Below are 22064 nucleotides of genomic sequence, written 5' to 3'. Positions count from 1 at the left end.
ATTTTGGCCCATTAGGCGCAGGTATAAGCAGATGCAACAAGTTGTATCCAGCCCTGCCCAGAGGTGCCTTTTACCACCACATTTATACTGAATGTCTGTAGGGTCCCTCAGAGCCGGCCCAGGCCAGAACTCAACTCTAAGAGCCAGATTCTCAAATGCTCAAACCCCACAGCCAGGGCCAGGTTTTCAGAAGTTCTCCGGCTCCCCACATGTGGGACTTTCCCTAGTGGCAAAAGGGCTTTTCTCTTTGTAGTCCATACTACATCCTATCCACACCCCATCCTCATAGACAGACACGGCGCCCAGGTCACACGGTGGGACGGTTCTTTTCCCAGCCACGAGAGAGTGGCAGCACACAACCACTCCCCCCCCCCCCCGACTGCTCATTTCAACAGGAAGTTGCAGAAAAATGGTAACTGTGTTTCAGGGAAAATGTAAGAAAAAAACCCTGGAAAATGCATTGCTGGGGGAGGTGGGATTTTTTTTTTTCATTTTGCAGTGAACTAACTTTAAATGAAACTATTCTGCACTCATCAAAGACATTTGAAAAGTTTTAATGGGGAATAAAACACCCCACATATTTTCTCACTTTTTTTCACACTGAGAGAAAAAGACAAAAAAGTGAGAGATTTTGTGGCGGGGGGGGGGGGGAGGAGGTTGGCCTATGGGATCAAACATATTACAGCTGATTTTTTTATTTTTTTACCAAAATTATTTTTTTATTTTTTGAGAATTTTTTCCCTTTGGTCAAGCCCACATTTTTCAGCTAAATAAAACATTCACATGAACATTCTTCACTGTGTTCTAATTCGGAAGCGTTGCCTGTTTCCTAGCACTTCTCACCCAAGGATCTCAAAGAGAAGATACCAGAAACTCAAGGGCTCGAGTGGAGACAGATAGAACAAGAACCCACAGCGGGAAGTTAAAGCCAGACAAGTTCAATTCAGAAATAAGGCACAATTTTTTCACAGTGGAGGTGCCTAAACAGTGGAACTAATCCCATGAGAAATGCTGGATTCTCCATCTCTTTGATCAAGGCTAGATCAAGGCTAGATCGTTTTGTAGTAGGCACCCATTAGCAGAACACTGGTTATTGGCTTCAGCATAGGAGTAATTGGTGAAACTCTCAGGTCAGTGAGATACAGGTCAGACTAGATGATTTAATGATTCCTAATGGCATTAAAATGAATGAATCTTTGGGGAAAAGTTCTTCATTAACCCTCAGAACTCTACGGTGAGACAGGGCAGTGTGTGGGTCCCCATTCAGAGATGGGGAAACTGAGGCACAGAGCAAGCAAAATCACACGGGGAGTTTGAGCCAGGAATATAACCCAGGTGTCCTGGCTTCTCCTCCCGGACCCACACTCACACCGTGCACTATGGCCCCGACAGTTTGTTTCGGTGCATAGCAGGGAGATAATCCCACACAAAGCTTGTTGTTTGAACTCATTAGCCCTGGCTCGCTTGCCCTCCATTCGCACTTCACATGCTGTCACTTTGCTCCCAGGCAGTATCGGCTCCCCCATTTCATTCTCTCTGCTGAACCGGGCTCAGGTGCTGTCCCCTAGCACCTCTGGAAAGCTCCTGCTTTCTGCCTCAGCTCCTCTGTGAGGGCCCAGTGGATTTAAGCCAATGAGCTAAAGGTGACCAGTCCTCAGTTGTCTGGATGCTGCCCAGGCCCTCAGTGGTGCTAATATTCTAGCTCCTGGCACTGGATAATTCTTCCCCTCTCTATACCGCTGCTGAGTGCTGCTATGGCCTAGGGGAGATGTCTTCCCTGCAGAGTTAGCTCATCCATGCCTGGGTCTGAGCCTAGCCCAGGTCTGAGACTCTGGCTCAACCCAGCCCAGGTGTGAGCAGGCCCCCGGCAAAGCCCTGCACCCTGTGTGGGGGGGTTGCTAGGATTTCTGGGGGACGTTGCCTGCACCTCTGGGCTGAAGGGAGCTGAGCCACTCTGGGATTTGGTCCCAGGGACGTGCGGGAGAGCTTGTCTTCCTCTGGGCACGTGAGGGGGAGGCGCTGGAGGACTAGCAGCATGGGTGTGGTCTAGCCTGTATCCTCACTGCCCCAGTGCAAGCAGCCCCTGGGCTCTAACCCACCCCTAGCCAGACCAGCTAGCCTGGGTTCAAAGCACCACCAGGCTCGGGTCAGAGGGGCTGTGTGGGGACAGGAAGGGGTTAGGTCAGAGCCCAGGCTAAGTACAGTGAAGGCAGACCCAGTGCTTCCAGGGCAGCTGGGCTCAAGTGCAACCGCTGGTGTCACAGGCCACCCCGCCCTATCACCCCATCCAGAAACATACCATGCTCCACCTTCACCCCAGATAGGTTCCTTTCCCCCACTACTCCCATGGGAAGGCTGTTAAAGCAGCAAAACTTTTAGGTATAGACAAGGCCTGAGTCTGCAGAGAGCCTGAAACAATAGCTCCCAGAGGGGTGAACTGCCCCTCTCATCTTAACCTAAAGAATGTGAGGACATGGCCTGGGACGGGGGCTTCAGGGGGCAACTAGGGCTCTGGAATGCCTTAAATTAGATGCTCCCCACACAAACCAGGGGTTGCCCAATGAAATTAACAGGCAGCAGGTTTAAAACAAACAGACGCAAGGACTTCTTCACATCATGCGCAGTCACCTGTGGAACTCCTTGTCAGGGGATGGTGTGAAGGCCAAGCTATAACTAAGTTCAGAAAGAATGAGATAAGTTCCTGGAGGATAGGTCCATCAATGGCTATTAGCCAAGGTAGTCAGGGATGCAACCCCATGCTCTGGGTGTCCCTGAGCCTCTGACTGCCAGAACTTGGGACTGGACGACGGGATGGATCACTGGATAATCACCCTGTTCTGTTCATTCCCTCTGAAGCACCCCGCACCAGCCACTTGCCAGAGACAGGACACCAGGCTAGAAGGACCATGGGTCTGAGCTGGGGTGGCTGTTAGTCCTTACATGCCTGTGGGCAGATGGATCCCTCATTGCTCCCCAGGGCTCCCGGCCCCCTAAGATTTCTGTCAGAGCACATCCGTGGGTGGTTACTCACTAGCCCTGAATCCCAGGCCGCTGTTGGCAGAGGCTGCGTGGCATCTGACAGGGAAGACTCCACAAAAAGAGCCAGGATTTCTCCTAAGTCCTGGCAGGGCTCAGTGACCTGCTTGGCAGCGCCACATGGCCCGCCGGGCAGAGAAAGCCTCAGCCCAGGCAGCCCGGCCCCAGGTGTAGGAGCCAGGACAAGGGGATCGATTGGGGATCTCACTGGGATGGGGTCATTTGGGGTGAGGAGGTGTGGCCTAAATATCCCCCCCAGGTGCGACTGCCCCATGCTTCAATGGGCCCTGCCTCAGCTGGGAGGCAGTGGGAACGAAGGGGGAATGGAGCCTGAGGCTCAGGGATCTGGCTCTTGCGGGCAGTGGGTCTTGTCGGGGTGCCCAGGCCAGGCTGAGGTGATGCCAGCCTCACTGGGCACAGCAGTGCCAGGCCAGTGCCAGGCCACCCTGTCTTTCTCTCAGGCTATCAAAGTAACCTCCACTTCCAGCAGAGGGGAGGGTGTAGCCTAGCGCAGAGAGCATCAGGCTAGGAATCAGGAAACTGTGGGTCTATCCTTAGCTCTGGCCTTCCGGGGGACCTTGGGAGAGTCATGGCCCCCTCTGTGCCTCAGTTTCCCCTTCTATAAAATGGAGGTGATGGCACTGGCCTACCTTGGGAAGGCGCTCTATCATTGGAGGGGGGTGAGAGTGTGGCTGGAATATTTAAATCCCACCCTCATCACTGGCTTTAAAAGAATCCTTGATTCTGATGGATCCTCGATTCTCAGGTTGGGCTCCAGCCAGGTGGTGCCTGCCCTGCCCTGCTCAGCCTGGGCTCCTTGCTGTGGAGTCACAGCGGCCAGGGGTTAGGGCACCAAGCCACTAGCCAGGACACCTGGTTCCTAGCTGCACTGTAGCCTGTGGCCAAGCTCCCACCCTGCTCTGCAGCTCCGGTGGTAATACCTGCCCCATCCCTGGTAAAATGTGCTGGAAGCAGCAAGGAAGAAGGACCCCAGAGCTAATCAGGGCTGTGTCTCTTAACCCCCGGCTGTCTATACAAGCCCAACCCTTCCAGGCTGCTGCCTCAGCATCTGCCCTGCTCTTTCGCCGTCAGCGAGCAGCTGGGCACAGGCAACTCCCAAGACCCACTGCGGTGCTGGGCCGGCAGGGCTGGGCCTTGCTCCCACTAACACAGGCACTGGCATTGCCTCAGCAGCTGGAGAGCAGCAACAAAACTCAGAGGAGCTTTGCTGGGCTTGAAACCTGGCAGGGCTGGCAGCTGGAGCAGGAATCGCTGGATCCCAGAGAGCAACTTTTGGTTGCTCAGCCAGTAAGTAGCACAGGGCAGTCGCCTCCAGCTCCGCGCAGACAGACAGAGACGCACTCACCTGGGCTTTGTCTACACACACAGCGCCTTGGCTTCAGGGGTGGGTTTTGGTTGCTGTACAGAGCTGGGCGCAGCCTCTGATTTCAGTTTAAACCAGGCCGATCGCAGTTTAGCTGCAATTGGCCAGGAACCAGTTTCAGCTCACCTGAAACAAGAGCATCTACATGGAGGAGAGGGGAGGGGAGGGGAGTTGCACTACTTTGAGAATTGATTTAAGCTAAACCAGTGCAGCCTGCAGCATGTAGACAAGATCTAACACACACACAGGCCACCTCCTTGCTGCCCAGTCCAGGACTGTTTTTACACTGTGGGGGCTAGGAAAGCCTAGAGGAGACAAGGCAGTGTAGTTTTTACCATGAGGGATCATGGGCTGGGGAGGGTGGCACGGGGTACAGGTGGCATCTGGCTTTTGGTGACAGCACCCCTTGGCCTCTCTATCTGGACCGCTCACCGGGAGGGTGCAGAGAAGCAGCTGATGGAGTGTTTGGCCCCGGTAGTAGGCGCTGCTGGCCAAGCCATGATATTGCCCCCGGCTGGTCCCCTGCCCGGAGGCTGGCAGAGCTCAGGAGGAGGCGGAGGGGCAGCTTTGCGGAGGGAGAACCACTCACTCATCTCCCTTCTCGTCACAGCTGAATCCCTGATAATCCGCCTGCCCTGGGGCCCGGGAAGCAGAAACATTAATGGCAGTAATCCGGCTTTAGCACCAGGCACTTGCCCAGCTGCTGGGGCTACGTAGGTACCCAAGCACTGGCCTGTGTGGTCAGAAGAGTCTAGGAAATGCCTGCAACAGACTTCTCATTACCTGCCCTGGCTTGACCATGGCATGCTGTGGCTCTATAACCCAGGCAGGCAGCATGGGCATGTGGTGACCCCAGGACATCTGGGTTCTAGTCTTGTCTCTGCCACTGCTTCACTTGGGAGTTACTGCTCTCTGACTCAGTCTCCCCCAGCTAGGAGGCTGCATTATGCCTACTTGTTGCTGGCGTAAGGAGGTGGCTGGGCAGAAGCTCAGCAAGGCCCAGAGAGCTGAACAGAACTTGCCTGAGGTCACGCAAGCAGCAAGGAATAGAACCCAGGAGTTCTGGCTCCCAGCCCCCTTACTCTAACCACTAACCTATATCTCAGTCCTGCACTCTCACCCATGGGCCGCAGTTCCCACCAAGAGCCAGGAAGAACCCAGGAGTTCAGACTCGCCCAGTGCTCTAACCACTAGACAGCGCTTCCCACAGGTGGAAGAATTTGGCTGATTGTTGACTCGCTGGGTTCCGAAAGTTGGGTACCATCCAAAATCCAGTTTTAGACACTCAGGCAAGAGGCCCAATTTTCAAACATGCTAAACAGACCCTGAGTTAAACGAGTGCAGTTAGTGAGGTGGGGGCCAAAATACCTTTGAAGCTCCAGGCCTCAGGACCTCTGAAAAGCAAGACATTGAGGTGCCTCCCTTTAGATTTAGAGCAAAAAGCCTTCACATGCCTAGTTACTTTGCCCTTCAGTGGGACTTACAGAGTTTTGAAATATTCACCCCCTCAGGGTTGAAGTTTAGGGACCCCAGTTTGGAAATCTTGGCCCACTCATGGCTGCAAACTCTCAGGATTTGACCCCAAGTCATGCTACTTGGTGTGGTTTTCTTAAAGCCCCAGCTCCCAGAGTCATGTGATTAATATCAAATCTAAATCGCCCTTGCTGCAGATTAAGCTAATTGTTTCTTGTTATTCTCGTTCTGAGGAAATCTCCATTTTCTTTTTTGGAAATATTTCTAGACCTCACAGTTACAGAGCAAAAGCACAAAAATGTGACCCCCTGACCCTGAAGGGCTCAGAACCAAAAGGGAAAAATAAGAATTTAAAAACATGATTTTGAAAAGTCTTGTGATTTTTCCACCAATCTCATGATTTGTCAGGTGGCTGCAGGTTGCCAATTTCGCCTATCACAGCTAGACCAGCTTGCGAATGTCACGAGCTCAGACAACATGACTCGGGACGATTACCGGTTCCCCGGGCCTCTTAGCCGACCGGGTAAACACCATGAGCCCACAGGCATGGGAACTATGGGAGCAGGGGGTGCTACAGCACCTCCAGGTTTTACACAGCATCCCGGCATGCAGGGTCCCGGCTGCTGGCCCCGCGCTCACCCCCAGCTGTCGCCACAGCCTCAGCCCCCTTACCCTTGTCTGGGTCCCTCCCTCCCGGAGATAAGGCCCTGCTCCTGGCCTCAGCTGGGGTGGGGGCACAGATGGGGTAAGGGGGCTGGCTTTCAGCACCCCCACTATTAAAAGTGTTACAGCACCACTGCACAAGCCCCACAATGAAGAACTCGCAAAGATGCCAAATCAGCCCCAATGAAACACGATAAGTTTGCATGTCAGAAATTGAGCAGAGTTGATTTCACATGGCAGAAAAATGGTCTACATCAGGGAGGCAGCATGGAAAGGCAGTAAATTGATAGGTGACACAGTGAGTATACAGTAGTAAGAAGGTTGCATGATTACATGGCCTAGTGGATAGAGCACTGGATTGGGACTCAGGAAACCAGGTTCTTGTCCCTGGCTCTGCCAAGGGCCTGCTGGCTGACCTTGGGCAAGTCATGTCCCCACTCTGTGCCTCAGTTTCCCCATCTGTAAAATAGGGATAACAACACCGAACTCCTTTGTAAAGTGATTTGAGATTTACTGCTGAAGAGTGCTAACTGGAACTATTACAGTCAAACTCAAATCAAAAAAATCTCATATCCCCCCTGAGTTTTTACCTCCAAAGAGACCCAGTGTTTCTCAGAGACAAAGAGACTTTCAGGCCAGATGGGACCATCATGATCATCTAGTCTGACCTCCTGCACATTGCAGGCCACAGAATCTCACCCACCCACTCCTGTAACAGACCCCTAACCTCTGGCAGAGTTACTGAAGTCCTCAAATCATGATTTAAAGATTTCAAGTGACAGAGAATCGACCACTTACACTAGTTTAAACCTGCAAGTGACCCATGCTGCAGAGGAAGGCAAAAAGCCCCCAGGGTCTCTGCCAATCTGACCCGGGGGGAAATTCCTTCCTGACCCCAAATATTATGGCCATGTTTCCCAATTCCCAAACAAAACGCTTAGTTACCATAAAGAGCGACTGGCTGCCCACCAATCTCCTGCCCAGCTGCCTTGCAGCCTCACCTCCATCTGAGTTCCTGTGGGTGGGGTGGCAGCGGTGGGTCCTGGCAAGGGGGCTGGAGGAGGCGAGGGTTGGAGCTTTATGGATCAGTTCAGTGACTGCGCTCCAGGGGACCTTTTCAAAGCTCCAAGTGGGAGAGGGAGTCTGGAGACACTGGCAAGACAGCAGGCAGGGGGTGAGGCTGACCGCAAGGGCGGAGGCAAGGGGCCAGCAGGGCAAGACGAGATGGCAAGGGATTATCCTCACAGGCTGGTTCTGTCCATAGCTAGGGCTCAGCTGGCCCCCCAAGAGCCCCTAATCCTGGGTCTTGCCTGTAACCCAGCAGTGAGCCATAGCCCTTCTCCCACCCCTGTCCCACAGTGCAGTCAATGGGAGTCTTTCCATCACTCTGGAAGCACCTGGGCTGGGCTCTGATTCAGGCAAAGTCCAGCTGGGCAGTAGCATAAACACTGATCAGTGCCTTTGCTCTGAAAGGTTGTTATCTGGATGGGGGAGAGGGGGAATCTCCGTTACCACAGTTACAAGATGGCTTAAACGCCAGGAAATTTAAAGATTTAATCCATTTTTGGCCTTTTCCATTCCCCTCCCAGTTTTGACCCTATAGGGGTAACGTTCTCTAGCTCTTCTCCACGAGGGCCAGATGCTTACTGATGTATAAAAACACCAGCTGAGATTCTGACCTAATCCCAGGACTCCAGGAGTTGGGGCTTTGAGGAAAAGAAACACCAAATATTACAAGGAGTCGGGCAGCGGCTTTACTCGCTTAGACCCAGCCAACAAATAGGCCGATTCCGAGCTCACTCCGGTGTGATTCAGGAGTCAGTGCAATGACAGCCATGGGTGTGAAACCAGCACAAGATGAGGATGAGGGGCACCGAATCAGCAAGGCTGTTTTGCTCCCTGCTGTAACACTGCATCCCATATTCTTCATAGTGATATTATTATATGATTATGGCATAATTTTGATGCATTTTAGGCAAGATGGGTCATATGAGGTATCATTGGAAAAGTTATGATTTGCTGAATACAATTATCCTATTTGTATGCATGTATTATTTTGTATCTGAAGTTATGAATATTGACTATGTATCTGTATTTCACATGTAGTTACACCTGCCCACTAGGCAGGATGCTTCCAGTCTAGATAGCTGGTGGGGAAGGGTGTATTCAGGGTAATGGGCCATTAGGAAAAACAGTAGGCCTTAGGAGAAGCTTATCCCCGGCCTGATGTGTCTTCACGAGAGTGCTCCAGACAATCTGTAAGTAATGGCTGCTATGACTCAGCAAGGACATGTGAGGAGACCACATGACTCTGGACTCCATCTTGAGATGTCAGTGTTTTTCCATAAACTGAGTTTTGGGACAAAGGGTTCCCGCCATATGTTAAAGCTATATAAGGTGGGAAGTGACATCATCTGTTGTTCTCCCCACACAGGACTCCTGGAAACACCTGAGGAACAAAGAGTGAACTGGGGGAAGTGCTGGACCCAGGCTAAAGGGATTTCTAGCTTGCGTTTGAAAGACCTGGGGATTCCAAGCACTCAGTGTGCACAGACAGCTCAAGCCACAAACACCCTTTGCCTGGAAGAGACCACCGCTCCCTGTGGAGAAGCCTAGTACAGCCAGCTCCCCGGCGCTGGGGCCAACCCCACAGGGGAAGATGCTCAGAGGCTGGGCCCAGGGCACTCTAGGCCTTCACAAGTGCTCTACTCTGGTTAGACTCCTGTGTTAGCAGAGCCCTTGATAAATAGCACTGGGACTGCACAGCACCACGGCTCAGCTGGCCAACACTGGTACCTTAGGCCTCTCCTGCTCCTGGGACTGCAGTCCACCTGACAGCCCGCCTGGCATCTACACATCCTAACACCTCCCTCTGCTGGGGAACCAGCTCAGAGATCCGCTTCCACATTCCAGCAGGCACTCGGCCACTCAGCAGAGGGGAGGGATAGCTCAGTAGTTTGAGCATTGGCCTGCTAAACCCACGGTTGTTAGTTTAATCCTTGAGGGGGCCACTTAGGGATCTGGAGCAAAAATCAGTACTTGGTCCTGCTAGTGAAGGCGGGGGGCTGGACTCAATGACCTTCCAAGGTCCCTTCCAGTTCTAGGAGACAGGTACATCTCCAATTATTACCTGCATTCCCAGCTCCCCAGCAACTCTGCCATCCCTGGTGCACAGCTAAGACCCAGCTGGGTTTCTCTTGTCTTCCAAGACTTGAATCTGTTTTTTCAGCTGCTCAGGTCACTCTCTCTGCCCTTGGCCACGTGCTTGGGTGCAATCCAGTCCAGGCAGAGGGACCAGCTGAGACCTGGCCCCCACCTTTCTCCTCAAACTAGGGCTTCAAGTTCAGTGGGGTAAAGTTAGGGTGACCAGATGTCCCGATTTTATAGGGATAGTCCCGATTTTTGGGTCTTTTTCTTATATAGGCACCTATTACCCCTCCCCCCCTTCCAATTTTTCACACTTGCTGTCTGGTCACCCTAGGTATAGCTGGGGCATGAACTTTGCCCTTGTCCCACTGCTCCAGGGCGAATTGCAGCCCCTGTCCTCAACATGCCTTCTCCAGCAAAGTGTCCCCCTCTTCCCACTGACATCCTGCCCCTTGCTGGCCCATGGGACAGAGCTCTCCCTCACCCCTTGGCACCCACGGGCCCATTGGGCATGTGTGGGGGGAGGCGATGTACCCATGCCCCCGTAGGAGGGAGAGGGTAAATGCTGCTTTGCTGGAAGAATCCAGTCCCTAGCTTGGTAGCACATGCAGGCTGCAGCAGAGCCAGGGTGGCGCAGCAGCTGCTGTCCGGGCATCAGAGCCAGCTCTGGCAGCACCAGTCAAGCCCAACTCCTCTATAAATCATGCAGAGCTCCCTTCCCCCCAGGGCCCTTGATCACTATTTCATTACAGTTGCATTACAGGCCCCCATCAGCATCCAGCTGCTCCCACGCCAGGTGCTCTGAAGGCTGCGAGACCAGAGGGACTATAAGCGCATGCACAGAGGGCACCGACATCACACGGGAGCCTGTGGCAGAGCTGGGGCCAAAACCCAGGTCTGCAGAGTCCCTGTCCAGAGCTATGAGCACATGGGGTTCCTGGCGCCTTTCCCCCAAGGGCTGTCAGCAGCCCCCATTAACTTCTCCAGCTAATCTAGACTGAATGCCCCGGGCTGAGATCCTGGCCTGAGTAGGTTGCAAAGCGTCCTTAGAACAGAAACAAAGACCCAGGAATGCCCCCATCTCAGCCCTTCCCCAGCCGCTGTGCCTGAGTTGGGTTCCAGTCAGTGAGGACACAGTGTCGGAAGTGACTGCCACACGCACTGAGCCTAACGCTCTCACATGTTCCCTGCCACCGGACCATCCTGCCCGGGTGTGGGTTGTTCTGTGTGGTTGACTGGCCTGGAGCCAGCCCCGAGCCAGTCACTGCTGCTCCAGCCCAGGCTCTCTGCTCTCCACTCGCCCACTGGGGCTGGAAAAATTCTGCTGCTCCTGGTCCTTGGTGACTGATCTAGAGGGGAGAGATGGGGGGACCTTTGGTCTCAAAACTAGGCATGTAAGAAGCACAGTGACTCACAGCTGAGTTGGAGGATGGTTGCTCCAACTGCAAACAGCTGTTCGGTGCAGACAAAATTTGTCCCCCTTATCCACTGTGGGTGGAACTCCCCCCGCCTCTACTTTGGGCATGTTCCTCTATGAGTACTGCAGCATGTCTGCCCCACACTCCTGGGAGCCAGGCAGCGCTCTGCCCCCCCTTGCCCAGACAGGGAGCTGAGCCTGTGCTCAAGGTCTTGCCCAAGGTCTAATGGAGTCGGTGGCAGAGCCACTTCACCTCATTCCCTGATCAGCCACCACCCTTCCTCTGGGTGACAGCCACCCACCTGGCCAGCACCATGAGACCTCCAGAGCGCAAAGAAGGAGCTGCTACAGCTTGAGCTGCGACAGCTCCATCTCCTCTGGAGGCAGGGCACAGAGGGGGACACGAACACAGGCACCACTTGAACTAACAGGCCCTTCCCGAGAAGGGTGCGCCATGCTTCTCCCAAGCGCTCACTACCCACGCCTCCCCATCCCTGAGAGATGGCAGTGGAGCTGTTCCACTGAGCCACGCAGCGAATAGGGGCTTTTTCCACTACTGTGCACTCAGCGCTGTGTGAGACACACATCAAAATATAGTCCCTGCCCCAAGCAGCTTCCACAGCTACGGGCCCAAGCCCTGATGCAGAGAACGCTACAGAGCTTTGCCTGATCATTTGCCTCCACTGGAGTTTGCAACATCCAGTCTCACAGTGAGCCAGTAGCAGAGCTGGGAGAGAACCCAGGAGTCCCGGCTCCCAGCCCCCAACTGTCACCCTGCCATGGCACTGGATGTCTCTGCCCAGCTTCCCCACCAGGGGATTAATAACTAACCCATTCACAGCACTGAGTTTTGTTGGGGGCCGGTGTCCCAACCTCTCCCCCATGCTTGTGCGAAGGAAGGAGCCGTGGCCAAGGGCTGGCCCCTGGCCTGGAGAAGGGCTGGATGCACAGCCTCACTCCCCGTGTCCTGAGCTGCCCTTGGGGAGGAAATCTAATCCTAGTGAGGGGGAGGAGGGAGCCGTAAAAGAGCTCACAGCTGCTCTGGATAATCAGCGAGGGTGCGCTGATGAGCAGGGACATGCACGCGCGGCTGCAGCCGCTGAACAAGAGACAAGGCCAGCCCAGCGCACGGGGTTCGTATGTGGTGCTCTGTGCGGCAAAGCACTCGTGTGGGCAAACCCGCCAGGGCTTTGCTACCAGCATCACGGAAAGCCTGAGGACGCAGCAGGCATGTTGAGGGGTGGATTCAACCCCTCACGGCCCAGCCAGGCTATGGGGGTCCTGTGCATCCCACACCCAGTTCAGCCGACGAGCCGGGTCTCCCAGCCGCTGGAGCTCCGTTGGCATCTCGCCACACTGGCCTATTTGGAAGCAGGGCAGAGCCCCCCCCATTCCATGGCACGTGTCACACTCCAGCCAGACCCCACCATTGGTGCAGGTCCTAACCCTACCCACCCCGGCAATGGGATTCTCGCGGGGTGGGGGTGGGGGGCTGGCCTCCAGAACCAGCCCTGGGCCATGCCCCAATCTCCCAGGGAAGAAGAGCCCTCCGAGACCCTCCCAGCTCTGCAGGGATACATGCTAGGAGAGTGGTAACCTGCTGTGATGCTTCAGTGCCTGACCCCACCCTGGCAGGGGTACGACAGGAACGCTCCTCCCAGCCCATGCCCAGGATCGCAGTACCATCCAGGTAGGTTATGGATGGGGTTTTTCTGTATTCCTCCATAGGACCCGCCCTGGACCACTGGCAAAGGCAGGAGAAGCCATCACCCCATGTTACAGATAGGGAAACTGAGGCACAGAGCAGTGCAGCAACTGGTCCACGATCACATGGTGAATCAGTGGCAGAGTGGGAAATTGAACCCTGGCAGCCTGGGCCCCAGGCCCCCCTGCTCTAAGCGCCAGCCCTCACTAACCTAGTGCCACTCCTCCACGAGGCACTAAACCCACCCGACAGGGAAGAAAGCTGTGTTAGTTGATGGCGCGGCCTGGCTGCGAGGAGGACTCGGACGTGCGAGGATGAGGGAAGGAGGGCGGAAGCCCCGTGCCATGCAGCAGCCATGGGGCAGGGGAAGCGAGGGCTGGGAGAACATGGACAGATGGTGACTTCCTTCTTAGGCAAGCTGCAAAGACAGCCATGGCGTTCCAGCACCCGGGACAGCAGGGGCCACCCCAGCACCTCCTCCCCATGCCCAGGGAGCTCCAGGGGGCTATGTGGTGCCTACCCTCAAAGCCACTCCCCACTAACCTCAGCTGGGGTGACACACACCCAGGGGTCACTTGCAAAGCAGGAGCCACCAGCTGTCAGATGCTGTCCTGGGAAACCTCCCGCAGGTGGGGGCTGCCCCCGAGACCCAGACACATGCTCCAACAGCACTAGCTCCTTCTCCTGAACATGATTGAGCAGGAGGAAGGAGCGACCCAGGGAACCTGCATCAGCTGCCAATATCACGGGCAGCCTTGACCAGCCAAGGCCAGGCCAGGCGGGAAGGTAGCCTGCTACAGAGCGGACAGGGATGGAGCCTGCTGCAGGGGATGCAGACGGCCAGCGGGGAGTTCACTTGCTGCCTCAGGGAAAGGGGCAAGATCTGACCCAGCTTGGGCCTGCGCTCAGAGGGAGTTTTGCCATCGCTAGCAGTGGGTGCTCAGCCCCTGAGTCACAAGCGACTCCCGTAGGTGCCCGTGTGACAGCTGCTGGCCAGCGCAGTGGGGTTTGGACTGGGGCCCTCTGGAGCCTGCGCTAGAGAAGCCAGGCTCTGGCGCTGGGGCTGGCGCAGACCCCGCTTCTGCAGGCCAGGATGTGTAACATGGCCTGGACATATGGATTTGGGTGCCTAACCCTTTAACTCAAGCGATTGCTCTCAGGCAAGGGGCCCAGCTTAGCACTGACGCTGCTGGCTCTTTGTGCTGTGTCTGTACAGAGCCAGGCCCGGGGGGCCCTGGCCATGACTGGGGCTACAGTAATAAAAGGGTAGGTCAGCAGCGGCTGAGCCTGGGACCCACCACTCGGATCAGCCCATGCGTCCCTTTGCCAGGTTCGAGGCTGGATGCAAACTGCCCCCTCAGGGTTTGGAGAAATGAGCCCACTGCGGACGCCAGGGGGCAGCACTGGGGCAACTGGACCGGGGGCTGAACACAGCAGTTCTGCCTCAGCGGTCCACCCCAGCCATTGGCGTCTCCAGGCCATTTTCCCTTGGAGAGGCTGTACCAGGGGCGGCTCTAGGATTTCCGCTGCCCCAAGCACGGCGGCACGCCCCGGGGGGGCACTCGGCGGTCGCCGGTCCCGCGGGACCAGCGGACCCTCCGCAGGCACGTCTGCGGGAGGTCCACCGGAGCCGCCTGCCGCCCTCCCGCGGGACGCCGCCCCAAGCGCGCGCTTGGTGCGCTGGGGTCTGGAGCCGGCCCTGGGCTGTACACTGGAGGAAGCCAGGAGAGACATCAGCCCCTGGATGTGATCTCAGCCAGTCCTTTCCATTCCTGGGGGAGGCCTGGATTTTAATCGAAGCAGCTGAACACACACTAACGTTCCACTGCTTTGCCTAGGCTAGACTTGGTATAGCATGCATTAGCTAACCCCCAACCTGAGATCTAACGTCGACACAGCCCAAGTCTGGAGCCAAGCCCAGAACAGAACCTGCCCTAGCCACTAGGTCAGCCTTCTGCCCCTGAATGACTGGTCCTAGACACGTGGGTTCTCCTGCTACCTTACTGGGTGACTGCCCCCTGCGGTGCCTCAGTTTCCCCTTCCAACCTTTGCCTAGTTAGCCTAAGTCAGGTGGGGTTGGGGCTGCCTCTCTGTGTGTGTGTATAGCACCTGACACAGTGGGGCCTGGGCCCATTCCAGTAGCCCAGAGGTGACCGGAATGCAGGTGACAGATGTAGCCGTTCGGCCCTTTGAGGGAAGTGATAACAAACGAGGGGAGGAGGAGGTGGTTAGAACAGCATTTAGTTTAGGCATTTCCCCTGGAACCTGGTGGAATGTGAAGGGGACCTGAGGGTGAACACGAAGGACCCGACTGTTAGCAAATCGCTGTGTCAGCAGCACTGTGTGGCAGGGGGCGCGTGGGTGGCAGCCAAACCCCACATGCCTCCAGCGTGCCAGGGCCAGCCTAGGTGAGCGGGCGCCGAGTCCCCAGCTCCCCACCATGCCGGCTCTTACGCAGCCTGGAGAATGGTTTACTGAGAAAACAAACTGTGCGACCCCAGCGCGTCACTCCCGACAAATCCACCAAAGAAAGGCCCTGGTGCAGCATGTTTATTTGATACAGCCGCAGCCAGTGGGTGTAGATACAGCTGGAACCCCAGCAGCTCCGAACTCCCAGCTCTGGGCCCCAAAGCGCTGCTTTCAGCCAGGCAGCTCTGGGGTGGAGCAGGGAAAGGGAGGGGCAGAGCTGATCAAAGGTGTCCCTACCCGCCCCAGGCTATGTACTGCAGCAGGCCACCGGGGCAGAGTCACAGGGTAATTGGTTGTGGTCAGACGGTTAAAGCAGGGGATAGAGCAGCTTGATTCCTGGTCTAGAAAATCCCAGCTGTCACAGGGGAGTGGGGTCTAGTGGTTAGTGGGTCTAGTGACTGGCATAGGAGTCGGGGTGCTAGTCCCAGCTACGGGAGGCAAGCTGGGTCTGGCAGTTAGAAGCAAGCCTTGGGGGCCCGGATTCCTGGGTTCCCTTCTTGGTCTGGGAGGAGAGGAGGCTTGGCTCTGGCACCTTGCAGGCACTCCTCTCACCTCTGAGATGGGGCCGCCCACCCCAAGAGCGAAGGAGGATGTGTAGTCACGCATGAGCACCAGGAGGCCCCAAGAGGCTCAGATAAAAGGTGGCATGGGAAGAGCGGAGTAAAGTAGTTAGACACTCCACCGCCCCAGCCATGGCCCTTTAATTGTCTCCACCTGGAAACAAGGGGTCCTTGTTTGGGGCTCAGCATGTGAACGCATGGCCTGTGCACTAGCCCTAGCTCCGGCTTGCTCCAGTGCGGGCTCCCCTTACAGGACCTGTGGTCGTTGTAGCCCCTGGCGCAACAGGACAACAGACCCGTCTCTGTGGTGTGGCCAGCCCGATCCTCTTCTGGAGGGTGAGGGAGGAGGTGATCCTGGCTACAGAGCAGATCTGACAGCTCTCTACCCAAAGGGGGCTGCTCCCCTGGCTGTGAAACAGACACACTCCCTGGAGCCAGAGGCCTGAGTGCCCATCGACTGGACTCAGCCATCTGGCCCTGAGCCGGAGCTCTCTGAAGTCAGTGGAACTGACTGCTGGCTCCCACCAGCTTTGGATCAGGCCCTTTGCCCCGGTCCTGGGTTGGCCTCCCCTGGTGCAGCCATTCACAACCGCAGGATGCGAGTGTGAGATGCTGCCATGCAGTGTGACACGAGTGCCGAGCTGCGTCCCCAGAGTGGTGAGGGAGTCTCTCATACCCACGTCAGCCCAAGGAGGAAGGCAACGGGGGACCAGCCCCACTGCGCTGTTCCCCACACCTGGGGAAGTATTTTAGACTAAACAAGGCCCTCTCCAATCCCTGAAGAGCAGGCACTTGCCTCGGCGCCTGGAGCCAAAATCACCCCTCCTTCCTCAGCTGTTGGCTGCTGCTTTACCCCAGAGCTGGCTGCATATCGGGGGGGCAGCTGGGAAATGTGAATGATCATTGAATGGGCCTGGCTTGGTCACTGGGGATGGGAGACCCCAACTCCAGCAACCCAACCACATTCAGCACTGCTCCCCCTAGCTCCATCCAGCCTCTACTGTACTAGGCACCCCCTTCCCCTGGCTGTCTAAAAGTGGGGACGGGGCAAGCTCTCCATGGTGCCCCTCTATCATCAAGGCTAATGGGCGTGGCTATGCAAATCAATGGCTGGGTGAAGGGTGGAGTTAGAAGTGGACAAAGTGATTATAAAGTGATTGGTTGGCAGTTGGAGCATGTGGGCAACAGGGGAATGCAATGTGCCACCCCTGCCTCCCCCAGCCTTCTGATGGCTCCTTGAGCAACCAGGCTCTATAAATACCCTGCTCAGGGCAACAAAAATCCAGGCATGTCCCCCCTGCTCCCCAGAGACAGCCTGGGCCACAGCACCTGCACAGAGCCAGCTCCCACAGTCAAATTACATCCAGCCTGCTACACACAGTGACCCCCCTGAGCCCCCCTGAGCCCTGATAGTCACACCCCAGTACCCCGATTGCAGAGAGCCCCCCAAGTGACATGCAGCTGGGACACCCATGCTGCTGCTGGTGAAATTGAATGCCAAAGACCCTCTCTGTCTCCTGGCGCAATGTGCAAGAACCTGGTTTTCTCAAGTAGTGTGCTGACCCAGAGACTCCTGCCGCAGCCCGGAACAATGACACCTGATCTATGCTGCAACAGTTTCCAGAGCTAGGAGACATGTAACTCCCATGCCCAATTAAAAATTAAAGCGGAAAAAAGTTATATATTTTTAAATGCCTGCAACCCAGCAATCATCGGACAACAGCTGGCCCACCCAGCTCACACTGTATAATGCACTTTCCAAGACTTTGCCCAAAGCTAGGCACTATGTTCTAATGCAGCAAACCTGGCTTAGCACCGGGCTCCTTTCTGATCCTTCACACATTTTTATAGATCATGAGGAGTTAAGAGTGAAAAAACCCCACACCAGAACTCCAGCTCTTGTCACCTGCAAACTTTGCTGTAGCTTCAGATTTGACCCACATGCATTGGCTTGTATAGTTCACAACATTGAAAGAGAACTAGGATCTGCATGTTAAGAAGAGCACATGGTGAATTATATTATTCATTATATAGTCTTGCAGCTGTCTTTTTGCAAGTGAGGAAAGCAATGTGAGCGTTTATAATATTATGGGGCTGTTGACCCTGGCAAAAAAACCATCAGGGCAGTTTAAAAGAGTTTTAGGACAAAGCGAGAACAGGTAAAAACAAACGTTTGCAGGGGGGGCGGGAGTGGAAGATAAAAACAGCTGCCCTGGAACTACAATTCACCCTCCACATAGTGCACAAATATCAGTGTTCGGCACATAGGCTATTCCTAACCCCCTTTGCACATACGTCAAAAGCTCTAACCCCATCCCACGCAGCATTACTGAGAGTAGAAAGTGTGGCAGTACACCTCTACCCCGATATAATGCAACTCGATATAACATGAATTTGGATATAACACGGTAAAGCAGTGTGGGGTGGGGCTGCGCACTCCGGCGGATCAAAACAAATTCAATATAAAGCGGTTTCACCTATAACGCAGTAAGATTTTTTGGTCCCCAAAGACAGCGGTATATTGGCGTAGAGGTGTATTTAGACCAGGACAGGTTAGATTAGAACAGCCGGAATAGATTAGGTGGGATGAGCCTGGCTTGGCTGGAAGAGTTCTCACAGTTTCAGGGTGGTTTGGAAATTGAAGAGTTTTGCACATTTTAAAAAAATATATAAAGCAAGTTTATAGAAAGCAATTTCAAGAAAAAGAAAAAGAAAAACACAGCCAGTGTGAGAGGACAGAGGGCAAGTTTGCTGGCACTTACCTGCTTCTCCCCTCTACGCCCCCAAACACTGCCTGCTCTATTCTGCGCTGGGGAAAGCAGGCACAACTTGTCAATTTCCTCTGCTGGGAGATGGCTCTGCGTGCCCAGAGCTACCGTGCAGATTATAGGACCGTGTTACCCAGTAATCCCAATGGAGGCAGGATTCAAGTAGCCCAGACCCGCCTCCATCACAGCTTCCAATCTGTGTGGCTGCTGGGCCAGCGTCACAGCCAACCCCTTTTTTCCAGGGCTTGGAGGGATGTACACATGCACACGCACACACACACAGCAGGATTAGAGAGGGACAGCAAGGGTAGAGCTCTGCTCACCACCACCAGCCCAGCTCTTCTGATTTCATTCCTGGATCCCGCTGGCTTTTTCCCCAAGCGATGAACAAAGCTGCCTCTTTCTCCCCCGCTTTACAGAATGACTTGCCATGGGCTTTCCTGCCACACACTAAGATCAGACATTTCCCTTCCTTAAGAAACTCTCCCTCAGCCTGGCTACATAGGGGTAGTTCAGCCATTTTTAAAATCCAGATGATTATAGGATCCCCTCTCCAGATTTTAATCCCAAATAGGCACATACCCAAAGCCCCAGGAATAACCTCTAGATTAAATGCCCCGGATCTATTTTGGTTCTTCTAATCTAACCCCTGAAGCTTTAAATATAGCAGGAAACAAATTCACTTGCGTGACTCCTTGATGGCAGCAAATAAGCCTATCTAGAGGAATGCACCGTGCTATTTGACACAAGGGCTAATTCTATAAATCCTGGTTAAATCAATGAGGCTATTTGTGTGAGCAAAGATGTGCAGAAATAGGCTCTTAGACTGTAAAATCATGTGAGCATTGACTGTCCCTTAATTCCTCTCCAGCGCTGCCCTGGCTGTCAGTAGTTAAATTAATCTAGCCAGGGATCGCTATTAAGTCAACATTTCCAGCAGCGGCTGTACGTTCCCACAGATTCTCCCTATGTGGAGAATAGGAAATGACTGCAGAACCACTTCTGAAAGTGAATGGGCCTAGCCTAGATGCAAATACTGGCATTAAAACACTTTCAGACAACTGCTTTATGTTTTGAATTTGTTTTGGGTTTACAAAGAGTATTATCTTTGGTTTTGTCAAATAAAATGATTGTAGGCATATAACCCCCCAATTGCCCCCCATCTTCCTCCTCTCCCCAAACCCCTCAATTGCCCCCCTCCCTGTCTTAGGGTTACCATATTTCAAGAGAACACTGCCGGGAGAGCAGGGAGAACTGGAAAGGGTATTTGGGGGGTGCTAGAAGGGTGTGTGTGTACTGGCTGGGATATTTTGGGGTGCTGGCGGTGGTACCTGTGATCTCATTCTCAAGGTGGGGGCAGTGTCGCACTCCCAGTGATGGTGTCAGGGCAACAGGCACAGGCCTGGAATGCAGCTCCAGCCCATCAGTCAGCACCTCCCTGAAGGCCTCTCCTCACCCCAAGGCAGGGAGCTGGGGTCTGGCCCATAGCAGGGCAGGCAGCCCGGTCAAGAGGTATGTGGCAGCTCTGCTTACTGGTAGGCCAGGCAGCTCAGCTCCCCCAAGCTTCAATTGCCTCCCATCCAGCTCTCTGCACGCAGAAGTTCCTACCTCTCCACTCACTGAGCCTTGATGCCAGCGCCTGCTCATTCGCCCACATGGCCTACTCGTCCCATCCCTGTACTGCTGCTGGTCAGCAGAGGATGGAGCTGCAGGTTGCACAAGCTGCTACACCTGGGGACACACTGTGCCCTGCAGCTTGGCCCAGATGCCCACTCCCTGCAGGAGAGGGCCCTGTGCTGGGGAGCGGGCACGGCTCCACCCCGTTTGACCTTTGTGGTCCACTCAAAAGGTCTGGGGGTCCAGATTTGGCTCATGGTCCGTCTATTGACTACCCCACTATACAACATAGCTGCAGTAGCAGGACGTTAAGGTTGCAGAGTTAGGAAATGCCAGAATGAAGATGGCCCGTCCAACCTTAATTCACCCCCTCCCCCTGTGTGTGCATTTTACATGATCACATGGCATTTTTTTCCAGAGAACCTCTACTTCACTCAGTGCATGGGAAGGACATAGGAGTATAGTGAAAGCATCTGTTTTCTGTAGGACCCCTGCCTCATTGGTTGCAGAAGCTGGAAGGGGTGCACAGAATAATTAATTATAGGCAGAGCCGCTAACAGCAAAGCACCTGTAGTTAAGTTTCAGAGTAGCAGCCATGTTAGTCTGTATCCGCAAAAAGAACAGGAGTACTTGTGGCACCTTAGAGACTAACAAATTTATTTCAGCATGAGCTTTCGTGAGCTACAGCTCACTTCTTTGGATGCATCCGCAGAAGTAAGCTATAGCTCACGAAAGCTCATGCTGAAATAAATTTGTTAGTCTCTAAGGTGCCACAAGTACTCCTGTTCTTCCTGTAGTTAAGGTTGCTTGACACTTCTCATTCCAAGATCCTGTTTTCAGTTGCATATAGCTTTGCCAAAATTACGTATTTGGGATGAAATGTTCCATGCCAGGTCTCTATCTCTGGCTGAAAAATATAGATTTTTTTATGTTTCAGCAAAAGTGGCCCAGCCATTTCTGAGAATGCAATTGGGGAAAATGAAGTGTTTTTTCCAACACATTTTTTTCCCAATTCATTGGATGGAAGGTTCATATATTTTTAGCAACCAGCCTCCACTGAGCGTGTGCAAATATTGATTTTCAGACACTTCTAGCATGGGCAAATCTGGGTGAATTTCACCAAGAATGGTAAAAAGCACCTCTTTGATACCAGGACCATCCCGCCGCCAAAAGTATTTCAAAACATGAGGATGCTAGGGTGCTTTTTACCATTCTTGGTGAAATTTACCCAGATTTGCCCATGTTAGAAGTGTCTGAAAATCAATATTTGCACACGCTCAGTGGAGGCTGGTTGCTAAAAATATATGAACCTTCCATTCACGCTGAGCATGCTATCTAATTCCCCCATAGCTCTAGTTCAAAACAGGCTACAGCAACAGCAATTGGACAAGGGGAATGAGAGCTGGGCGGGGGCATAAGACGTCACCATGAGTTCTAGTCCCATCTCTTCAGCTGACCGGTGTTAAGGACTGTGAAGTACACAGCTTGTTACTGAGTAAGGCCTCACACCACTCCTGTAGGAGGCAGGCATGTGTCAGCCCCTCCACTTTACAGAATAGGTTGCACAAGGCCACGTCTGGTAAACCAGGGAATAGAAGCCAAATGCCAGGCTCTATGCTGCTCCTCTCAAGACAGAGAGGCAAAAGGTGGCTTTTAACATCCTTCTGCCTTCCAGATTCTGGGTTGCTCTGGGACCCAGTGCCAAATCTGTGTGCTTGGTTGTACTGTCTGTAGCCACTAGACCACACTGCCCTCCAGAGCCAGGAAAAGAACCCACGAATCCTGACTGTCATCATTCTACCGCTGTCCAGCGGACACTTGGGTG

General features: G+C 54.0%; 1 protein-coding gene across 1 annotated transcript in view; it reads right to left on the bottom strand.

The window, feature by feature from the left end:
- Nucleotides 1-18757, bottom strand: part of SLC38A3 (solute carrier family 38 member 3) — a 77995-nt gene extending 59238 nt beyond the window's left edge. The window contains exon 1 of the mRNA XM_045024237.1: nucleotides 18617-18757. The gene's annotated coding sequence lies outside the window, so the exon portion shown is untranslated. The remainder of the gene's footprint in view (nucleotides 1-18616) is intronic.
- Between the last annotated feature and the right edge of the window lie 3307 nt (nucleotides 18758-22064).

This window comes from Mauremys mutica, chromosome 7 (assembly GCF_020497125.1).
Source record: "Mauremys mutica isolate MM-2020 ecotype Southern chromosome 7, ASM2049712v1, whole genome shotgun sequence".
Lineage (NCBI taxonomy): Eukaryota > Metazoa > Chordata > Testudines > Geoemydidae > Mauremys > Mauremys mutica.
Note: the sequence above shows the minus strand (reverse complement) of the source record. Positions and strands in the feature narration are given on the sequence as shown.